General features: G+C 46.1%; 1 protein-coding gene across 7 annotated transcripts in view; it reads right to left on the bottom strand.

The window, feature by feature from the left end:
• Rgs6 (regulator of G protein signaling 6) overlaps positions 1-20290 on the bottom strand; it is a 533969-nt gene that overhangs the window by 168412 nt on the left and 345267 nt on the right. The window lies entirely within an intron of this gene.

Raw genomic sequence — 20290 nt, forward strand, 5'->3', positions numbered from 1 at the left:
CAGGACCTCTGGGAGAAAGACCGCAGTGGGCAGCAGTCTTATTGGTGGAAACAGGACAGGGAAGAGATTGAGGAAGGGGGACAGAAGTTTGTAAGCATGAGTTCACAGGCCAAGCATGCATCCCTTGGCAGCATGTTCAGACTAGTATATAGGAGCGTTTGTAGCAAGGATGTGGACCTTTTTGTTTGGGAAGATGTAGCAACTAGAGAAGGGGAGGGGCTGATAAGTAGGATCGACATAGTTTGGTTCTGTAACCAACAAAAGCATCTTTGAACTGTTTGGAGGAATTTTCTGAGCAAGGCCTTAGTGGAATTACATAATCTTAAAGAAAGAAACTTAATCTATTGCTTAATTTCTTCTAGACTGACATACTATGATTGTATTTCAGGGGTAATTGATTTTTCTCAAAGACACAGGGCTAATAACTGCTTTGGTCACAACAGATATGTTGTTAGATACAACATTAGGGCATGCTCTAAGGTCATTGCCACCTTTAAGAACAGTGAGACTGCCCACCAGACACTCAACATACATGATATTCAACATTCAACATACACAGAGTGCACTTGCTCACCAGTCTTTGATTAGAGCTAGACATGAGACACCGTCTAACCCAGGGCGCCATATCTTCTGGCTGTCCGGAGAGGGAAACTGGACATCTGTAATCAACACCGATGGCTATGACAGACGTAAAGAATTGCCACAGCCATCACCAGGTTCCACGGATGCCCAGTGGCAGAGCCTCATTAGAATCTAGTTATAGACTCTAGGCTCAGGTTTTTAACCCTGAGTTATTTTATTTTCCAACAGGATCTTCAGAAAACCAGCCAAGTGTGAAAACCATTTTCCCCCAGAAATGCCTTGTTTTTCCTGCAAAAGTACTGAGAAAGGGGGGCAAGGGATTCAGCGCGGAGGCAGAAGATTTGTGTAAAATATAAACCATCCTGCAACCCACCCCAAGCACTATTAAATAAACAAAGAAGAGACTGTGAAAGACTCCTAAGGTCCCAGCCCCTCTGATGACAGCGAGCACCTTATAGGCAGGAGAGTCATTCCCTGCAGACTGGAAACCTGTGTTCTGCTTAACCACAGGCTAAGAAGGAATTTAATCCATAGTCCCATTATCCATCTCAGTTACTGCTTGACTTTCAGCTAAATTCAACCAGATAACCACCCTGAGCATTACTCATCAATGGCCAAGGAAAGTTACGCTAGGAAAAATATGGTCACATTTAAAAATACATCCATGCCTTTGATCTAGCGTGCTGTTTGGAAGCAGAAGCCTCAGTTACATCGATGGTTGCAATGAGAAAGCCAGCACAGTCTTTGAGAATTGGCAGGAAGCCAATAATTCAATTCCGTTAGACATTTGAGTAGGCATTAGATTGTAATAATATTCAGTCTCTGCTACTGTGGGCCAGAAGGGAAGCACTGGCTACCCAGAGGAATTTTGTCTGGCTCCTTTCTCCTCTGCCCTCTTGCTTCCCCATGTGATGAAATCCCAGAAGGGCATATTTACTAAAGAGGAAGACATATATCTCATTATGTTGGTCCACAATATGTCTAGCAGTGTGTTGCTCATCAGAGGTAATAGCCAGATCAAAAGGCCAATCTTCCTGGGTGTGGCTGCATGTGCCTGTCATCACAGCACTAGAGAAGAGACAAGAGCATCCTGAGTTCAAGGCCAGCCAGGCTACAGAGGGAGACAAGAAACCAACAAAACAACAACAGCAACAACAAAACAATAGCACAGCAAAAAGGACTGCTGATTCCTCACTGGAATGACATTATTATAAAGGGGATTACATTCTGAGCAGTTTGCAGCATCGGATGTATGGAGAAAGAATTCTGCAGTGTCCCATGCCTGGCTCCGCTGTGGTATTGGTACACACTGTAGTCCCTGCCCTGACGTCATGGTGGACAGGGACTCTACCCACTGACCTTTGATCATGGGACTCCCTGGCTGCTGTTCCTGAATACAGTGTGAGCACGGGCTTATCATGCATCTGTGTCTGCATGGCTGTGCTCACCAGCTTTGCTATTGGCCTCAGATAGCTGATGTCCCGAGGAAGGTGTGAGACTTCTTCAGTGAATAGGACCAAACCCTGCACATCATAGTGCAGACCCGGCTTCCCTGCTCACTCAGAAGCAAGAAGTCAATGTTTCTATGCTGCTGACTCAATGGATGCTTACTTTAAAGAAAAATATACTAAGGCTCTGACAAAAGGCACTTTTCAAAAATTGCAAAAGCCAGAACGGATATTTGGCAGGCGATCAGAATGGATGTATCTTAGATTTAGTTGGTGCCTTGAAACCAACCCCTTTTAAGAATGTAGAAACTTAATATACAGTATTTACCATCTCATTTAAAACTCTTATAGGCTGTACTGGTGTAGGTTGCTTATTCCACTGTCATGTTAGACAAGTGTTTGGTATCTTTGCTTGATGCTGGATCATCACCCACTACAGCACTCTCTCTGAAGTTCCTTGGCATGGGTTTTGGAGAATTACCAAGAAGGCCCCAGGAGCTTATAAGAACACTAATGGGCATTTTCAAACATCTGCTTCATGATTATCTGCCTTAGGTATCTTCCATAGATGCCTAATTTGCTCCTCAGGTTTCAAAGTTCTTTATCAAAGAGTTAACACAAGGTCCAGAAGGTCTCAGAACTACTAAGTGAGACATTTGGGATTCCTACCCAAGTCTGCCTGGATCCAGTATATCACCAGGGTCTATAAAATAGAAAGCTCACCACCCTTTTGGGTCATCAATAGTTAAGAAAACCTTAACTATTCTTTTTCATGGCCCTGGGGATGAAGGAGACAGAAATAGACTGACTTCTATTTTCCTGACTGTTTGGTTGCATCTCACTCTGACACCGTTCGTTCACAGGGAATAACACAGTAAGCTCCCTGACATCTTTTGATATGAAGACCCGTGTCTTAGGGAGTGTGTTTGGACCTATGTGTGCTTGTGCCAATCAAGGAGCAGGTGGCCCCTATCTGACAGCCAGGTGAAGCAGAGAAATCAGCTTGGCTGGTTCTGCCTGGGTGAGCCCCAGTAATAAGGACACTTTTCTCCAAGGAGCTTGGCACCCAGCTCAGATAAACAGGTACAAGACTTTTCCAAACATCAGAAGTACAGCAGCCACTGCACTAGCCAGTGGCCTTTCTTTCACAGAAGCAATAGGCGATTCACTGAATTAGTTCTGAACGGAGGGAAGAAGAGCGATGGTCTCTTAGACATGGAAGCCACAGTGGGACCGCAACACTGGACTAAGATCTACAGAGACCCGCGGCCTCTGCGTAACTCCGCACATCTGGACATCACTATGCCGTCTCTACAGTTGTATGTGGGTTTACTAAGTGGATGATCTGGTTTGAGAATAGGAGGGCCTGCTCTGACCTGCCAGGGCTAACCTGTGTCTGAGGAATGGCAACATCACAGGTTGGAGTTGAAGTTGGGTAGGGCTGGGGAGTCCTGATTTTTTTTTTTAACAGACTACATCAGGCAGATGACACTAGAAACCAGACACAGATGCAGCACTCAAGAGGCCCTGGCACTGGCCCTTCTTGGTCAGCCCAGGCCTGCTCATCTCTGCTTTCTGGATGACAGTCATGTCAGAAATGACAAAGGGCCCATATTAGTACTGTTTGTGCAATTTAATGATCCAATGAACTAATTTATTTATCTCATGCATTGTTTCCTCAGTGGAGAATTAAAAAATGTCAAGTATGGGGAAATTATAGTGCAATTATTGAAAAGAAAAATGCCTACAACTCCAGGGCAGGAAGTTATAAACATCTAAAAGTTATAAACATATAAATAAGCTGATGCCCTGTGCCTCTGGTATGGAGGTCTTTTCATTTAAAGGTTTCACCTTGACTTTGAAATTTCTACTGTGGCTCTTGCATTTAGTGAAAGACCTAGTCTTTCCTTGTGTCTGTGAATGAATGAAATTGATTAGAGCCAGAAATCTGAGCTGGCTGATGACAATCACAATTCACTCCACTGAATGTGACCTAGCCCATCTGGCTCCCAAAGATCGGGATATATATCAACTTATTTATCCAACCTTAAATGTATTCAGGTTCACTTAGTTACTTTTAATGCCAGGCCCTGAGTGAGTTTCTACAGTTAAAGAGGCAGGTAGATGGGCTGGGGAGACAGTTCGGGGGTTAAAGTGCTCTCTGAACAAGTCTAGTACCCAAGTTTGAACCCTCAGAACTTACACAGAACTGGGATAGCGGTGTGCATCTGTAACCCTAGTGCTCCTACAGTGAGGTGGAAGGCAAAGACGCTAGAATCCCCAGGTAGAAGAATGGGCCAGTTACTCACATATACAGCAGTGAACAGTCATGGGGACCACATCTCACACAAGGTAGAAGGTGAGAACTAATGCCCAAGATGGTCTTCATACCTCTGCATGTGCACCATGACACATACACACACCTGCACCCACACACATGAATTTCCATCTTCACACGCATCCATCTACACACATCGCACACATACACACATACACCGCATACACAGCCCATCAAAAGCAGGAAGAACGATTTCTTCTCGGTCATAATGGATGAATACAATTAGAGACTCAGGGACCCAGGCTTGTGGTTAAGGATGTCTTGGGGACAGTTGGCCAAAGAAGTGAAACACTAAGGGATTCGACTTCAGGAGGCTCTTAGCATGGATTCCAGCACAACTCACCACCATTTTTTTTCCATCCCAGTTTAAGGTTCGAAGGGTATCTTGGGATTCCATCTTCTAGCTATGACGAAGCTTGCTAGACAGTTTTGAGGGAAACCAACTGTGTTGGTATTGACAATAACAACAGCCCATGAGCTTTCTCCCTTAGGAGCAGCTTGTGTGAATGGCAGCTGACATTGCTACGGAGAGGCTTCACATTTCTGCTAATGGGAGGACAAAATATGGAGAGTTCGTATTTGTTTCTCTAGTAAGGAAAAGCATGTTCCTTTCTAGAAGACCCCAATGTCTTCTCAAGTCTCAGGCCACAGCTCCTTGGAGCTTCAGAGGAGGGTCAGGGCAAGGGGAAGGTGCTTGGTGTTTCCAGCCCCTGTACTACATGGAGGCAGGGGAGGAGGATAGAAATGGAATTTGGCTTATCAACTAGCATTACATGCTCCATAGACCCCATGGTTACAGGCATTTATAAAAGGACCCATGCAGGCAGGCCCTGGTTCCTCTGCTTTCTACACTGTAACCTGTGTGATATTTTTAAGAGGGGAAATGTGTGTATTTAACAGCATTGCTTAAAATCTACTTATAGTGCCCTAGAGTATCTTGCTACAAGCTCTATAAGACCCCTGTCTTTTTTATCATTTCCGTTATCATATCCATTTGTATTTGTGTTTCCCATTAGATTGTTTTGCTCACCACTGAGTCCTCATTAATATTAAGTGTTCAGCAAATATTTATTGGCTGGATACAACAATAAACAGATAAATGAATTAGTTCTATACACGTAAAGGAATTTGCCTCCAATGCCAGCACTGAACGGTGCTCAGCACATTACAAGAGCCTTGAGGGTACCGTAACCTCACTCACTCAACTTCAGACTAAAGTAAATTTGGTATTTACATTTAAGGGCATCTTGCTTTGAGACTGGCTTCCATAAAAAGTCATTTCAAGATTTCATAAATTTTAGAAACTACGTTCAAGGAAAACCTCCAGAGGTACCCAAGTACCAGCTGAGACTGGGGTTGGATTCTCAAGGATCAGACCTGGCATGATCTGGGCTGTGCCAGGCAGATGGATGAAAATCACTGATTGCTTTGGGTTTTGATATTACCACATTGTAGTGTTTCATAAGTTACTTTCATGGGATGATGTGGGAGTCCCCTCTGTATGCTGTGAATATGCCTTATTACTATTGGTTAATAAAGAATCTGCTTTGGCCTATGGCAGGGCAGAATGTAGCCAGGTTGGAAGACATATAGAGAGAGAACAGGCAGAGTCAAGGAGATTCCCAGAAAGAATGGCAGTGACTCAACAGCTTCATGGCACTTCAGGGAAAGCATCTTTGCCTTGAGTGTGGTAAGAGGGCTTAACTGGAGGCAGCCTGGTCATTTTTGTATAGGATTCTGTTGTTCTGGAAAACAAGAGGGCTGATCCCTTGGGAGGTTGTGGACTTCAAGGACTGGAGTGTCTGAATGCAAAAGGCCAGCTGCAATGGATGGAGAGCAAGGACTCTGGCCAGAGAAACATTCCAGCACCGCTAAAGGCATCAGTTCCTCATTATCATTTCCTCAAATGACCCTGGCTTGTGTGTTGTCTGTATCTTGACATCTTTACTAAACAACAGGCCGATATGTGTGTGTGTGTGTGTGTGTGTGTGTGTGTGTGTGTGTGTCCGGGGTAAATAGCTCAAGGACACATGAGATTCTCAATTATTGAGGTTAGTAGTAGAAAAGCCGGGTGTCTTTGTCCCATACTGGATCTCCATCCCAGTGGATAAGGGTATTTCTGGAGGGAGCTGGGATACACCGAAGTGTTTAGTGGCATGGAAGAGGATGCATAAAGTGGGTTCATACCTTGTGCATGATAGCTTAATATATGGTATGAAAATAGAAAAATGTCTTTCTCCAATAAACGAGCACGGCCTAACCCCCGGACCTCAAGAGTGTGCTACCTTATATGGCACCAGGGTCATGTAATAAAGGTTAGGGGCCTTAGGTGGGAGAGTGTCCTGGATTTTTCAGGTGTGCCCCATTTGTTCACAATTCTTGACCGCATAGGACTTTCCTATTTACAGTTGGCCAGAGAGCAAAGCAGTAGTGAAAAGGGTCAAAGACACAACACAGGCTTTCCCACTTTCAAACATGAGGGAAGGGACTAGAGGCCAAGCAGCCTCTAGAAGGACACAAATTCTCTGCTGGGACCCACACAAAGAAATAACACCCTTGCTAGCATGTTGATTTTAGCCCAGAGAAACCTAGTTCAAGCATCTGATATTTGGAACTCTGAGAGGATAAATTTTATTTTTTTCAATTAAGTCACTCAGTTTGGCATGTATTATGAACATAATTGAAAACAAATACACAAGGTGCAGTCCCTTCCCAAACTATTAAGCATTTGATATTCTGTATTGTTTCTGAATTCAGGTTGGTACACCTCTTGGCAGGAAGTGGGAGACCTTCCTACACTGCTTTCTGTCATTTTGAATTCTTCAACGAATAAAACCCAATAGTTAGCCAGCACTGAGGCAGCCCACTTAGGGAAGAAGGCAGGAAAATGGCGGGAACACATCCATTTATAACTTGACAAGATTTCCTCTATGGCCTTCTTGGTGTCCTTGGACCAGACCGATTGGAGGGTACTCAGGTGCCTCTGTGTTCCACAACCTCCAGCATCCCATCCTACACAGGCAGAGACTAAGATTCTTTCTCCTTTCTCATTGCAGATTTTCCATAGCTACATTTTCCAACCTATCATGACAGAGAGAATTGAACATGAAGGCCAATACAGCAACACAACCCAAATTCTTCAGCGGGCACCATGAAGTGCTCCGAATTTGAACATGAGTGCCTTTCTGTCAAGTTTTTACAGAAACATTGAAGTTTCAACATGCGTTTGCCTCCCCCTTACTGCTGTCCAAAGCGCAGTGGCCTTGTTTTCAAAGAAGAATGAGGCTATCCATCAACTTAGAATATTCTAAGATTTCTCCCTCATGGGGAAGAGCAAGGATAATAAAACTGTGATGCCACTCTAACCTCAATGACCCTTTGGACTCTAGGACAGCTCACCCTTCTTGGTTCATTTTCTCCCAGCCCATTTCTCAGCACCTTTCCCTACTCCAGACTCAACAACTGGACAGATGTGGCCAGAGTACATTTAAGGGCTAGGGCAATTATACAGGTCATCTCCTGGAAAACTCGCCCTGGCTTCCCCCAGCTACAGAGGCGATGCCAGGCTTCTGTGGCGGAGTTCAGGGGTCTCTATCATTTGGCATTAAATTGCCTTCCTAGCACCCCTGCCCGTGGGCATTCTCAGCTGCAGAATCCCTCCCGTGTTCTTTCTTCCTTCATCCTCACACAGCACGTCCTTCCTTGCAAACTCATCCCTGGGCTCTGTGAGGCAACCTTATTGCTGTCAGCTGGCATAGTGTGGGTATGGTTTGAACACAAATAGCTAAACACGATGAAGCTCAGTCCCTGGTATGATATTGTTAAGAGGTGGTGGGCCCTTTAAGAGGTGGGACTACAGGATGTAATTAGGTCATTGAGAATAAGAAAGGGTTAACACTGTTCTTCCGGGATCTCCATTAGTTCCTGCAAGAGTGGAATGATAAAACAAACAAAAAACATAAGCCTAGTGACATAGCCTCTCTGGGTCCTGTCTCCCTGTGTGACCCCCCTCTCATAGTCTCCCACCATCTGCCATAAAGGGCTCACGAGATGCTGGTATTGTGCATGCTCTTGACTCCCCCAAACTACGAACTAAATCAAGTCACTTTCTTTACGTGTGGTCCAGCCTCAGATATTCTGTTACAGTGAAAGAAAACAGACAGATACAATACCTCATGCCTTATGTTCCAGGTTCCACTACGTGGCAAGAGTATCAGAGGAGCTTTGTTGCTCCCAGGGAGCACCTTGCGAAAGGGAAGCTCACGCCTTCAGGGAGGAAGGATGCATTTATACAACCCCAGGGAAATGATACTTTTAGATTCTAGGCCCTTTTCCTTTTGCAATCATGGACCAAAAGAGAATCTTAATTTTTTAAGAAAACGGGGTTTAATAAAGTATGTATCTATCTGATTTAATTCTAAAATTAATCTGACTCAGAAGGAGCCCGAACAGCCCTAGGATGTGTCTGATGGACCATAAGCCTCACTCTGAAAAATCAGTGGGATAAACACCAATATCTGATGATGATGAACTCTGGGGGCTCTTGGGAGAGTGGCAGGGTCATTTGCCAATTATTTCTGTTAATCGCCAATATTAAGTGACTTTTGCAGACTGTCTCCTTGAGCTTTTCTGCAAGAGAAAGGCAAACAAGCAGGAGGTAAGGCCTGCAGACAGCTAGGCAGGGCCTTGGAGAAGCCCTGGGTACCCAGGCTCCCCCCTGGGGTACATGGCCAGGAGCCAGGCTACCTTTCAGGAATTAAGTATTTTCCCTGTCTCTGAAAATTTCATGTTAGCAGGTATGTCGCTATCTACTCCCCAGCCAGCCAAGGGGTGAGGGAGAGAACTGTTACAAACAGAGTTTGGGGTACCTCCTCGCTAGATGGTGACGACTTTCTATTCTCTTTCTTCTTGTAGGTTCTGGAGTCTAAGGGACCAAGAGGAGAGAAGGAACCATGAAAATTCAACAGGCCACACCGGATGGGGAACGCTGACCCCAATGGTTTGGAGTGGGTAGGTTTTGCCTTTTGTCTCAGGAGAAAGGATTTTTACATAGCCTGGGGATGGATGCTGACTAGGGAAATGAGTGGTGTAGGCCAGATGCAATTCTAGAGCAGAATGGCATTAAAATGGCCACATTTCATTTGTAACTTCCACAGGATGGCTCAACTTCTCTCCAGGAACTTCCTGCTGAATTGGCATTCTTACTATGGTTTTGTGAATCTGCATGTTTTATGGGTTGAATCGTGCCTTTTCAAGGCCATATATTGGAGACCCAACTCCCAGTCCTTTAGTATATGAATCTGTGTTTGACATGGTATCAGTGTGGACTTCCATACAATAGAGCTGGCATCATTACAGGAGGGGGAAACTTATGTGAAAAGACGGGCATGAATATGGGAATAATGGTATGAAGACACAAGGAGAAAACAACCCAAGAAATGGGGCTTGGAATATGCTGTGGTTTGGCTACCAACTGCCCCTGGGAGGCTCACATGTTGAAGGCTGTGTCTCCAAAGCAATACTCAGAGGTAGGGCGTTTGGATCATGATTGGGTCACGAAGGCTCTGACCTAATCAATAGATTAAACCTGCTTAGAGGCACTAAGTCACTGGGGCATACCCTGAAGGATCTGTCTTATCCCAACTGCTATTTTCTGCCTCTCTGCTTCCTGGTCACTAGGACGTGGGCATTATTCCTCCGCCTTACCCTATCAGCCATGTGTTTCTACCCTGGTCATTGTTTAAAAGCAACGGAGACAGTTGAACACGAACGGAAAGTTCTGGAACAATGAGCCACCGTAAATGTTGATCTTCAGTATTGTGTCCCAGTGATAGAGCCAAACCCCAAGAGGGAATTATCCTATCAAGACATGATTTGGACGTTTAGTCTCCAGAAATACCAGACAATTTCCATTATTTAGGCTGTCAGAGCTTGGGGCAGTTATGGAAGCCCTGCGAACAAATATTCTCCTGCAATTGCTTTACAGATCATAGGAATGAATTTTCCAGTTATTTTAGTACATCCCCCCACTTCTTAACCCTCTTGTCCTCTCTTAACCCCATTGCTTCTTCCCACCTCTCTCTCTCTCTCTCTCTCTCTCTCTCTCTCTCTCTCTCTCACACACACACACACACACACACACACACACACATGTTCAAAGCCTAATTATTTCTAAATGAGATCATGTTTCATGTGCTGTATTAACTAATTTGACTTCCTGCATTTTACCCATTTCCTAGGGAATCATGCAGCATACTGCACCACGGCTCTGGCTTTCGGGAAGTTCACTCTGTGTCTAATGTCAGGGCTAAGAGTGAGGACTGGATTCACGGGCCAAAGAAAACCAGGGGATTAGACACTGAAGGCATTCACCTCAAAAATCTCCCATGGTCATCTGATTACACGTGGTTGGCGATAGGTCCCAAGAACATCACATCTTTTTGTGGAGGAGATTCCTCAGTCTCCTTGTGAGAAGAGTTGAAGAGTATTGTGTAGAAACAAAATTTGTAGTTTCACACAGACATCCCTCATTTCCCTGAGACTCAAGTGTGTCTCTGAGCACTGCTCAACTCTCTCCTGCTGCCAGCAAGGTGAGAGATGTTCTTGTGGGGAGAAGAGGGAAGGAGTTAGGGGGGAAGGTAGAGAGCTGTGCCTTGCTTATGACTTGGCCCCCACTGCCTCAGGATCTTCCCTAGTTGTTGGGCTTCGGTGAGGCAGAAATGAAAGGTGTGGAGCTCTGGGAACCACCTGGCTTCACCGCAGGCAGTCTACCCTTGGGGAGAAGTGGGGGTCAGCGTGAGTATCAAGGGTGATGTCACGGCCTTAGAGCAATGTCTGAGAAGGCTAGTACCATTAAAAAAAAAGGCAAGCTTTCTTAAGATGTCCTTTGGGTCTCCCAGAGCCCTCCTTTCATGTGTCAATAATATGTCACTTTAGGCCACCCCTGGAGCATGAAGAACTCTGGGGAGCAGGGAGGTAGAGGTTTTGGGGGGTAATGATGAGATGGAGAAGGACTTAGATATAGTCTGTCCTGCTGGTGATGCCCATGCAGCTGAGAGAGGCGCTTCTGCCACAAATATGGTAGCAACTTCTGATAGCTAAAAGCCTTTGACAACAGGCAGGTCATTTGGGGATGGGGAGATGTCATGAGAGTGGAAATCTCTCTCTCTCTCTCTCTCTCTCTCTCTCTCTCTGTGTGTGTGTGTGTGTGTGTGCGCGTGCGTGTCCAGGCATGCATGTTACTTTGCATTCCAGAGATGAAACTCAGTTGTTGGTTGGAGTGCAGCAGTTTCCCGGGGGTGGGGGGCAGGGTGGGGACAGAACAAGAACAAGAGGTCTTGGGGAAAGACATGACAAGGCATGGGCATGATGGGGAGGACCTTTTCCTGCCTTTCCTAGCACGGTTGGGTGGCTAGGGTAGGGCCCAGAGCAAAGCACATCACGGCTTGTAGCTCAGCCCAGCTGTGGAGCAGAAAGTAAACAGACTCGGGGTGGTGGAGATGGGTTTAGATACTGGGATGGACCAGTGGAGGCTGTGTCTACAGGACAGAGGGAAGATGGCCAAAGAGCTTGTGAGCCTTTGTAGAGGCAGGCATGAGAAAGACTTCCATGGGACTTCAGGGACATGCGAGTCCAGTATAATCACTCCATGCTTGTCCCCAAGCTGCTGTCCTGCCCTGTGACTCAGATGGGAGTTGCGGCCTTGCCAACCATCTGTTCAGAGTCTAAGTGCCAATGAGATAGTTTTGTTTGACTTTATTCAGGTTGCAGTTTTTCATAAGTCATCACTGACCATGAGGAGCAATCCAATTGTTGCAGTCCTTTAAGCAGGGTGGGACTGGTGACATGGGTATCTGGCATAAGACCCACACAGGGTGGAGCCCCATGGACCAAGATGTCCTCTGACCACTCGCAATGAGACGAAGAGGGAGAAATGGCAATGCCGTCCCCTCAGAGGTATTCTTCACACCTTGGAGAATAGAAGGTGTCACACAGTTGTATAACTAGGGACAAGTCCCAAAGGCTTCTGTACATCAGTTTCTTTCTGCAAATTACAAGAGGACCGTGCCTTCTAAGTTCTTTCTACCTCTTAAGTCTCCCTGATTCCCTCCTCCAGAATAAAGACTGCCTTGTCTCCCTGGAAACACATGGGATGTCATTGTCTCCAAAGAAGATTTGCTCCTGATGCTCCTTGTCCCTTGTCACAGCCTCCACGTTTTCTCAGATAGGGCCTGGGGAAGGTAACCTGCTAAGTTTGTGTGGGCAAAGCGGGTGTCTGGGGAGCTGGGCTCTGGCTATTTTCTTTGAGGAATCGAACCTTGCAGAAAGTCTCACCCTTTGTTTTCCAATATCCGTAGTAAAAGGGACCCATGTCCTATTCCACAACGAGTGAGGCTGTGGTTGCCTGGCAGTGGGCTAGGAAGTTGCTTCTACTCAAGTTCCAAATGGCAACATGTGGCAGCAGGGCTCCCTAGATCCTCTGCCAGGCCATGGGTGATGTAGGTGGTATGTAGGCCTTGGGTGATGTAGGTGGTATGTGGGCCTTGGGTGATGTAGGTGGTATGTAGGCCTTGGGTGATGTAGGTGGTATGTAGGCCTTGGGTGATGTAGGTGGTATGTAGGCCTTGGGTGATGTAGGTGGTATGTAGGCCATGGGTGATGTAGGTGGTATGTGGGCCTTGGGTGATGTAGGTGGTATGTGGGCCTGGGGTGATGTAGGTGGTATGTGGGCCATGGGTGATGTAGGTGGTATGTAGGCCTTGGGTGATGTAGGTGGTATGTAGGCCTTGGGTGATGTAGGTGGTATGTAGGCCATGGGTGATGTAGGTGGTATGTGGGCCTTGGGTGATGTAGGTGGTATGTAGGCCTTGGGTGATGTAGGTGGTATGTAGGCCATGGGTGATGTAGGTGGTCTGTAGGCCTTGGGTGATGTAGGTGGTCTGTAGGCCTTGGGTGATGTAGGTGGTATGTAGGCCTTGGGTGATGTAGGTGGTATTTAGGCCATGGGTGATGTAGGTGGTATGTGGGCCTTGGGTGATGTAGGTGGTCTGTGGGCCTTGGGTGATGTAGGTGGTCTGTAGGCCTTGGGTGATGTAGGTGGTCTGTAGGCCTTGGGTGATGTAGGTGGTCTGTAGGCCTTGGGTGATGTAGGTGGTATGTTGATCTGTGCTGGTCTCACTTCTGTTCTCTCTTGCATCAGTTCCAAGTTCAGACGGGAACCAGGGGTGTTATTAAATTGGCTTTCTAAAATCCGAATGACAGCCCTTGAGTTCACAGCACGAAGGCAAGTCCTGCACCTGGATTGAAAGATGGCCAATCCTGTCTCTCTCTCTCTCTCTCTTTTTTTTTTTTTGGCAACGCTTACAAGACTCCGCACAGCTCTTCCTGACGCCGCACACCATCTGGAGCCTGTAGGAGCTTAGCTCAAGTTGTTCTCAAGGAGACCTGGTCCTGGCAACAGCCTACCGTGTCTGTCAGATGGTTTTCTCAGCCAAGGAGGCGCTAAGGAGCTCCCAGCTGCCTCCCAAGTAGCTCAGGCTAAACTGTGTCTAGCCTGACGCAGAGCCAAGAGTCCCTTTGGTTAAATAATTCACTGGGGCTGCCGGGTGTGCAAACACAGCCCTGTCTAACGCAGGCTGACAGGTGATTTCATGCATCATTTAACTCCTTGCAGTAGTGCCCAGGAATGCAATAGATTAGATAATCAGAATAATTCTACACTGGCAAGCTGTTAGAAATGTTGATGTCTGGGCGTTGGAATAAGCAGCTTGATTTTCTTGAGAAACAATGCGGATTTAAGCTTTGTGACGATTACAACAATAAGCCAGGGCAGTTGGTACAGGGAAACATTCCAGGTGGTTCCCACATCACATCTTCAATTTTCATGACCAATACTTTCAGCCTTCTCTTTACCTTCTCTTTAGGCCCAGGAGAGCCCTGGGCAGACCAGCTATCTTGATGTCATCCCCCTGTGGACTGACACCCCCCCCCCCCCTCAAGCTGGGCTCTGCTGAATGTCCTGGCTGGCTTAGGCCAGCCCTGTGTATGCACGTCAGTGATGGATTAATTAATTGGAGCAGAGGAGGCTCTGCTTCAGGGTGCCCCTCCCCCTCTTGGCTCTGGAACGCACACTGAGGGACCAAAAGTTGCATCTTTTGCTGGAATGTGAAGCACATCAAAACCTAAAAATAGCTCAGAAAAATCCCTTGCAGGTGTAAATGAGAACTCGAATGGACCCCCGCTACCCCCATCTGGTCAGGAACCTCTGGCTCTCATGAGCAGCATGTATGAGAAGGTTTGTAACCTCTCCTGAAGAGCATGCTATTATTGAGTTTAGCCATGGGCCCTGTGGATCTGAAATTAAATACCCTGTCACTAACATAGATTTGAAAATCCCACTTAGCTCAGGGGGTCCATGAAAAGTTAATGTCCTGCAGAGGAATCAAACCCAGAAAGATTCATGGCAAAGGCTTTCATTTTTCAACCTCCCTGCACAAAGTAGGGTGATGGGGCTGAGGCTCCCTGTTTCCCCATGCTGAGCGTTGTTACTGTTTGAATGTGCCCTTTAAATTCACGTGCTGGAAAACTAGGTCCCAATGCCACAGTACTGGTAGGTGAAGCCTTCTAAAAAGAGATTGTGGGGTCATAAAGATGGATTAAAATTAATGAATAGATTGATTAATTAATTAAATAATGGATATCATTACTATTTTTCTTTTTTTTTTTTACATTCATCTTAATACCAACCACAGTTCCCCCACCTCCCTCTTGCTTCCCCCTGACTCCTCCTCCTCTCCCATTAACTCCTCAGAGAGGGTAAGGCCTCCCAAGGGGGGTCAACTAGGCCTGGCATTATGAGTTGAAGCAGGACCAAGTCCTCCCCGCCCCAACAAGGCTGAGCAAGGTATCCCACCATAGGAAGTGGGCTAATGGATGCCATTATTATGAGAATTAGTTACTATGTGAGTAGGTCTTACTAAAACAGGTTGACCCCTGTGTTTCTTTTTTTTCCCTTGCATTAGCTGGCTTGCTTTTTCACTTTCCCAGCACAGTACAACACAGCATAAGGCTCTCACTAGGAGCCAGCACCACTCCCATGCAGTTCCTAGCCTTCAGAACCGTGAGCTAAATAGAAAACCTTTGCTTTATAAATCTCCCTGTCTGAGGTGTTTATTCTGTGATAGCGATAGAAAATGGGCCCTTAGGACAATTGGTCCATGCTGTATTACAAAATACCACAGACTGGGAAATACAGTAGAGCCTACTTTTTCAGGATTTCAGCATATACTGAAGACCAGTTGAGATATTCAGCTTCATGGACTGAACAACTATTGGGTTCTTAGACCGTATATTGGTAGACAGTCATTGTTGGACTAGCTGGATCACAGCCTGTAAGCCATTCTAGTAAATTCCCTTTCCCTCTCTAATTCATCCTATAATTTCATCCCTCTAGAGAACCCTGACTAATACGGTTGCTTTGGTCATGATGTCTTATCATAGCAACAGACAAGTAACTAACACAGTGTAAAGAGAGAACTGTCTCAGGGTTTCTGTTGCTGTGACGACACCATGACCACGGCGACTCTTATAAAGGAAAACATTCGGTTGGAGTTTGCTCACAATTACAGAGGTTTAGTTTGTTATATCACGACAGGGAGCATGGCGGTGTGCACATGGTGCTGGAGAGATACCTGGGTGTTCTGTATCCAGATCGGCAAGCAATGGTCTAAAATTCCTGGAGAAATGTCCTTTGTTTCAATAGTCCAATTGTCAGACCGAGGTGTTTCTGCCAGGCCAGTCACAGTAGTATTCGTTGTGACTTTACTGATGAGAAATGTCACTGAGTGTTTACTATATGCCTGGTCCTGGACCAGATGCCTTTTGGTTCTCTATGAGACAGAGCTACCATTGGTTCCAACCATTTACCAGAGACTGAGATTCGGCAAAGTTAACTGACTTAGCTCAAGATTATTTAACAAGTATAGTAGCCAGGGCTCAAACCCTGGTCTGCACCTTGCACTACAGCCACTACAAGTGATCTCAGTTTTAATGGCCTCAACGCTCTCATTTTAAAATCAACACTGACCTTACACATAGACATATTTCAATTCCAGAGCTATGGAACAGCATGTCTATTACTACCAATGGCTTCTAAAGAAATGAGGGGTTTACGGATTCATTTCTATTCTCGGCTATCAGAAAAAGAAGCTACCCAGGTTGGGGAGATGGCTCAGCAGGTAAGAGTAGGCATTGTGCAAGCACAAGGAGCTGGTTTCTAACTCCCACCACCCACATTACAAAGTCAGGCATGGGTGATGTGCCTGTCATTCCAGCATTGGGGGCAGAGATGGGCAGATCCTGTGAGCTGGCTGGTCAGTCAGCTGGTCTAGTTAGAAAGATAAACTTCAGTGAGAGACCCTGTCTCAAAGCAATAAGGTGGAGAATGATAGAAAACAAAACAAAACAAAAGCCAGTTTCCTCATCTGTCTTTTACGCACACACGCACTCATGTGTGCATAGCTACCCACTACATGCACCGCCAACACCCCCTCAAAACTGCAAAGTGTCAGTAATCTACTCAACTATATCAAGCGACTCTTACTTTACTTGTAGACAGGGAACTGGCAGCAGGGAGCCTAAAGCCAAAACAAGTGTTGAAGAATGCCACCAGCCACCCAAACTTGCTTTATTTTCGTGTTCCTCCAAACAGATGTCCTTCTGCTGCCCTGTGGTGGCTGCTTTGTGTGGAGAAACAAAGACAGTATGACCGAAAAAGAGGAATGGCAAAGGATGAAAGACCTCGAGGCTTTCCCTGTCCCCAGGGATCTTGCCTGTTTTATGGAACAGATGGGCATCTCAGGGCTATGCCTTTCATGCCACAGGGAAATCCTGGGGATTTGAGATCTCTGGCCTCTCTACAGGAAGCAGACAAGGCAGAAGGGTTTGTGCCAAGAACTGGTTAGCCAGTGTGCAGGTTCTTCCATGCTGCCTGAACGGCACACCCTTATGAGCAAGGATGGATGGCCTTTCTTCCTTTCCAGCCGTGTGTCTGCTCCTATTCTAATTATCCCACCTCTGAAGTCTTGGTTCTTCATCTTGGCAAGATGAGCTAATTAGGGAGCACAAGGATGGGTGAGAATCTAGTGTTTTGGGACTTATCAAATCTACCTGGCTCCTTGTGCTTAAACACTGCCCTTATGTTCGGTAACCTCCCAATGTCAGAACTCTTACTTACCTTGGGTATACCTAACGTTCTCACTAAAATGAAATGATCCCCCCACCACACACACACAAAGTAAGGGGATTTATTTTGTCAACACTGAATTACACTTCTCTACAGGGTGGCTATTATTCAGTTCACCTACAGATTTCATGATTTATTCAATACTTCAAGGCCTGACTAAACATTCAGCAGGTGCTTTACTTCCAATTTACTTCATGGAGCATTTAAGAGAAACGCAACAACAGCAACAACAAACCCCTAGCACAACCTTCTCCAGCTGAAGAGGAAGAAGAGCTGGTGCTAACACTATCTCCAGTCTCCCCAACTCCCAGCAGCAACAAATTTCCATCCCCAAATTCTGATATTCTTCCTGGGACTGAATTCCAAGCTCAGCTTCCCTGCTGTGCTAGCCACATGGGGTGACTCTGCCCCAGGGAAATTCCATCCTGGCTTTTGCTTCTAATCTCTGAAACTGATGTTTATAGATATGTTTGCTTCTGGAAAGTGAATCTAATAAATTACTAAGGGCATCCAAATATGACCTTCATATATAAATAGTTCCTACCAAAAAAATAATGCTGCTGTGGGCTGAAGATACAAAGGGAAGTTTGGGACTGGAAGGGCTCAGAGCCCAGTGCCTTACATAGTTCCTGCTAGGTGTTTGCAAGACTACAGCAATGCCTCCCACGACACTTCAGACACACAGAATTGCTCACGGGAAGGAGCTACCTCAAATTTATGGAACGTGGAGGAAGGTTCCATCTGAGGAAACTTAAGGAAAACCATGGAAAGTTGATTCTGCTTTCAAATTTTCTTAAGGTGAGGTGACTTCTGCCTGCTTGCCTAAACTGGAAATGGCAAACATGATGGAATTGTTACATTCTGGATGGAAAAGGCTGGACTAGACTCTGTCCCTGTCAACCTCTGTGTCACCATGCAGAGCATCATTTGGAGATTTTTTGATCTTTCTTCTCATACCAGCAGAGTGAGTAGAAAAGTGAAAGTCCCATTTTAGGAGAGTTTCCTGTGGTTAGGAGTGTCCATAGTCTAGCCAAAGAGACCTGCGCAGAAGTCAGTGAGCTAAAGTATGGAGGGAAAGGAAACGCTGCTCCTCCCCGCATTCCCTTTTCTCTTGAGCCTGGTGGTGATGGATGGAGCCAAAGCAGCCATCTTGTGACCATGAAGGAAAAGCCAAGAGAACAGTTGAGAGCTGGCAGAAACTCAGGGAGCTGCCTGAGGCAGTCATCTGCCTCCAATCCTCCTATTAGAAGCACCCCCACCCCACCCAAATATACATGATATGAGTTAGACTTCCTGCTATTTCGGGACTGAAAAACACATTTGCTGCAGATACAGTAATACAGGGCTATTTTGGAAAAAAGAATACACTCGGCTCACTCAGATTCAGATATTGGGACTCCTGACTAAAATGAGCCATAAATTCCTTTGTTAATTGCAAAGCTCAGAATCAAGTCCACAGAATGAATATATGTGTGTGTGTGTGTGTGTGTGTGTGTGTGTGTGTGTAAATGGTCCAAAGCCAAGGGAAGGGAGATTTACAGTGACTTCATAACAAATCTGCCTAAACCATGCTTAGATGGGGAGGGGAACTGCAGGCTTTTTCTCCCTCTCACACCTTCATTTTCTTTGACCCTTTTTCTTTGCCTCAGTTTACTTTCTCTGTTGCTTCCCCTGCTCCCTGTCCCACAAGGCACACCACTCTATGCATTATGACATTTGCTATTTCTTTCATCTCTTGTGTTGTTTGGAAGGACTCAGGAAACAGAGTCGCGAAGGAGGGAAAATCTGTGCTGGTTAATCTTCCCCTCTCAGTCCCATTCCTTGGTTTGGGGCAGGAGGGGCTCAGGGTAAGCAAAGGGAAGCATGCTGAGGAGCCTGAGAGAGCCAGCTTCCTGCAGGCCTTATAGCCCTGACAGGGAAGGAGGAAGAAAGAGAAAACCAAGCGGTCTCGGGGCCTACTGGTGGCAGGCCACCACTGCTCAGGAACTGTAGCCTGGTGGCTTTGAGAGCACGTGACCTGTGCATTTGATTCAACCCAGGGCTCAGAAGGTCCGCAATGACTTTTTAATACCCTGTTGCCACCATCTTGATGTCCTTTATGAAGGGTGGACAAGGACCTTTCTGTTTCATTTGCCCACAATGCTTTGCAAGATAGGCAGCTTCTCTAGGATGTCATTTGTGTCATTTCAACCATTAACTCCCCCGTGAGGGAGATGATATTATGCTAACCTCAAAGGAGAAGCTGAGGCACAGGTGTGGATGAAGCTCGTCCGAATGGATCCTACCTGGACTGCGGGTGGCAGAGCTACAGTCTGAGCTCCTCCAGCCCACACAGTCACAGGGCCACTGCATTCTGTACTAACGTGAGCGAATTTGCCTTAGATGGAGCCACTCAGCGTGGTGTCTGGAAAGCCGAGACTTCAGCCTCCCTCAAAGCATTCTTTAAAGTCAATGAACATTAGTGGCACAGATGTTTCTTGGTCGAGTGATGTATGTGCTAGGGAGGCCACATGAAAATTGGCTCTAGAGCAGCCGTTCTCGGCCTGTGGGTCGCGACCCCGTGGAGGGTTGAACAACCCTTTTCGCAGGGATGGCAAATCAGAGAGCAAAATCTGACGACACTGACATTGTGATTCATAACGGTAGAAAAATGATAGCTGCGGTAGTGGCAACAACTTC

Source organism: Myodes glareolus, chromosome 11 (assembly GCF_982192425.1).
Source record: "Myodes glareolus chromosome 11, mMyoGla1.1, whole genome shotgun sequence".
NCBI classification, from domain to species: domain Eukaryota; kingdom Metazoa; phylum Chordata; class Mammalia; order Rodentia; family Cricetidae; genus Myodes; species Myodes glareolus.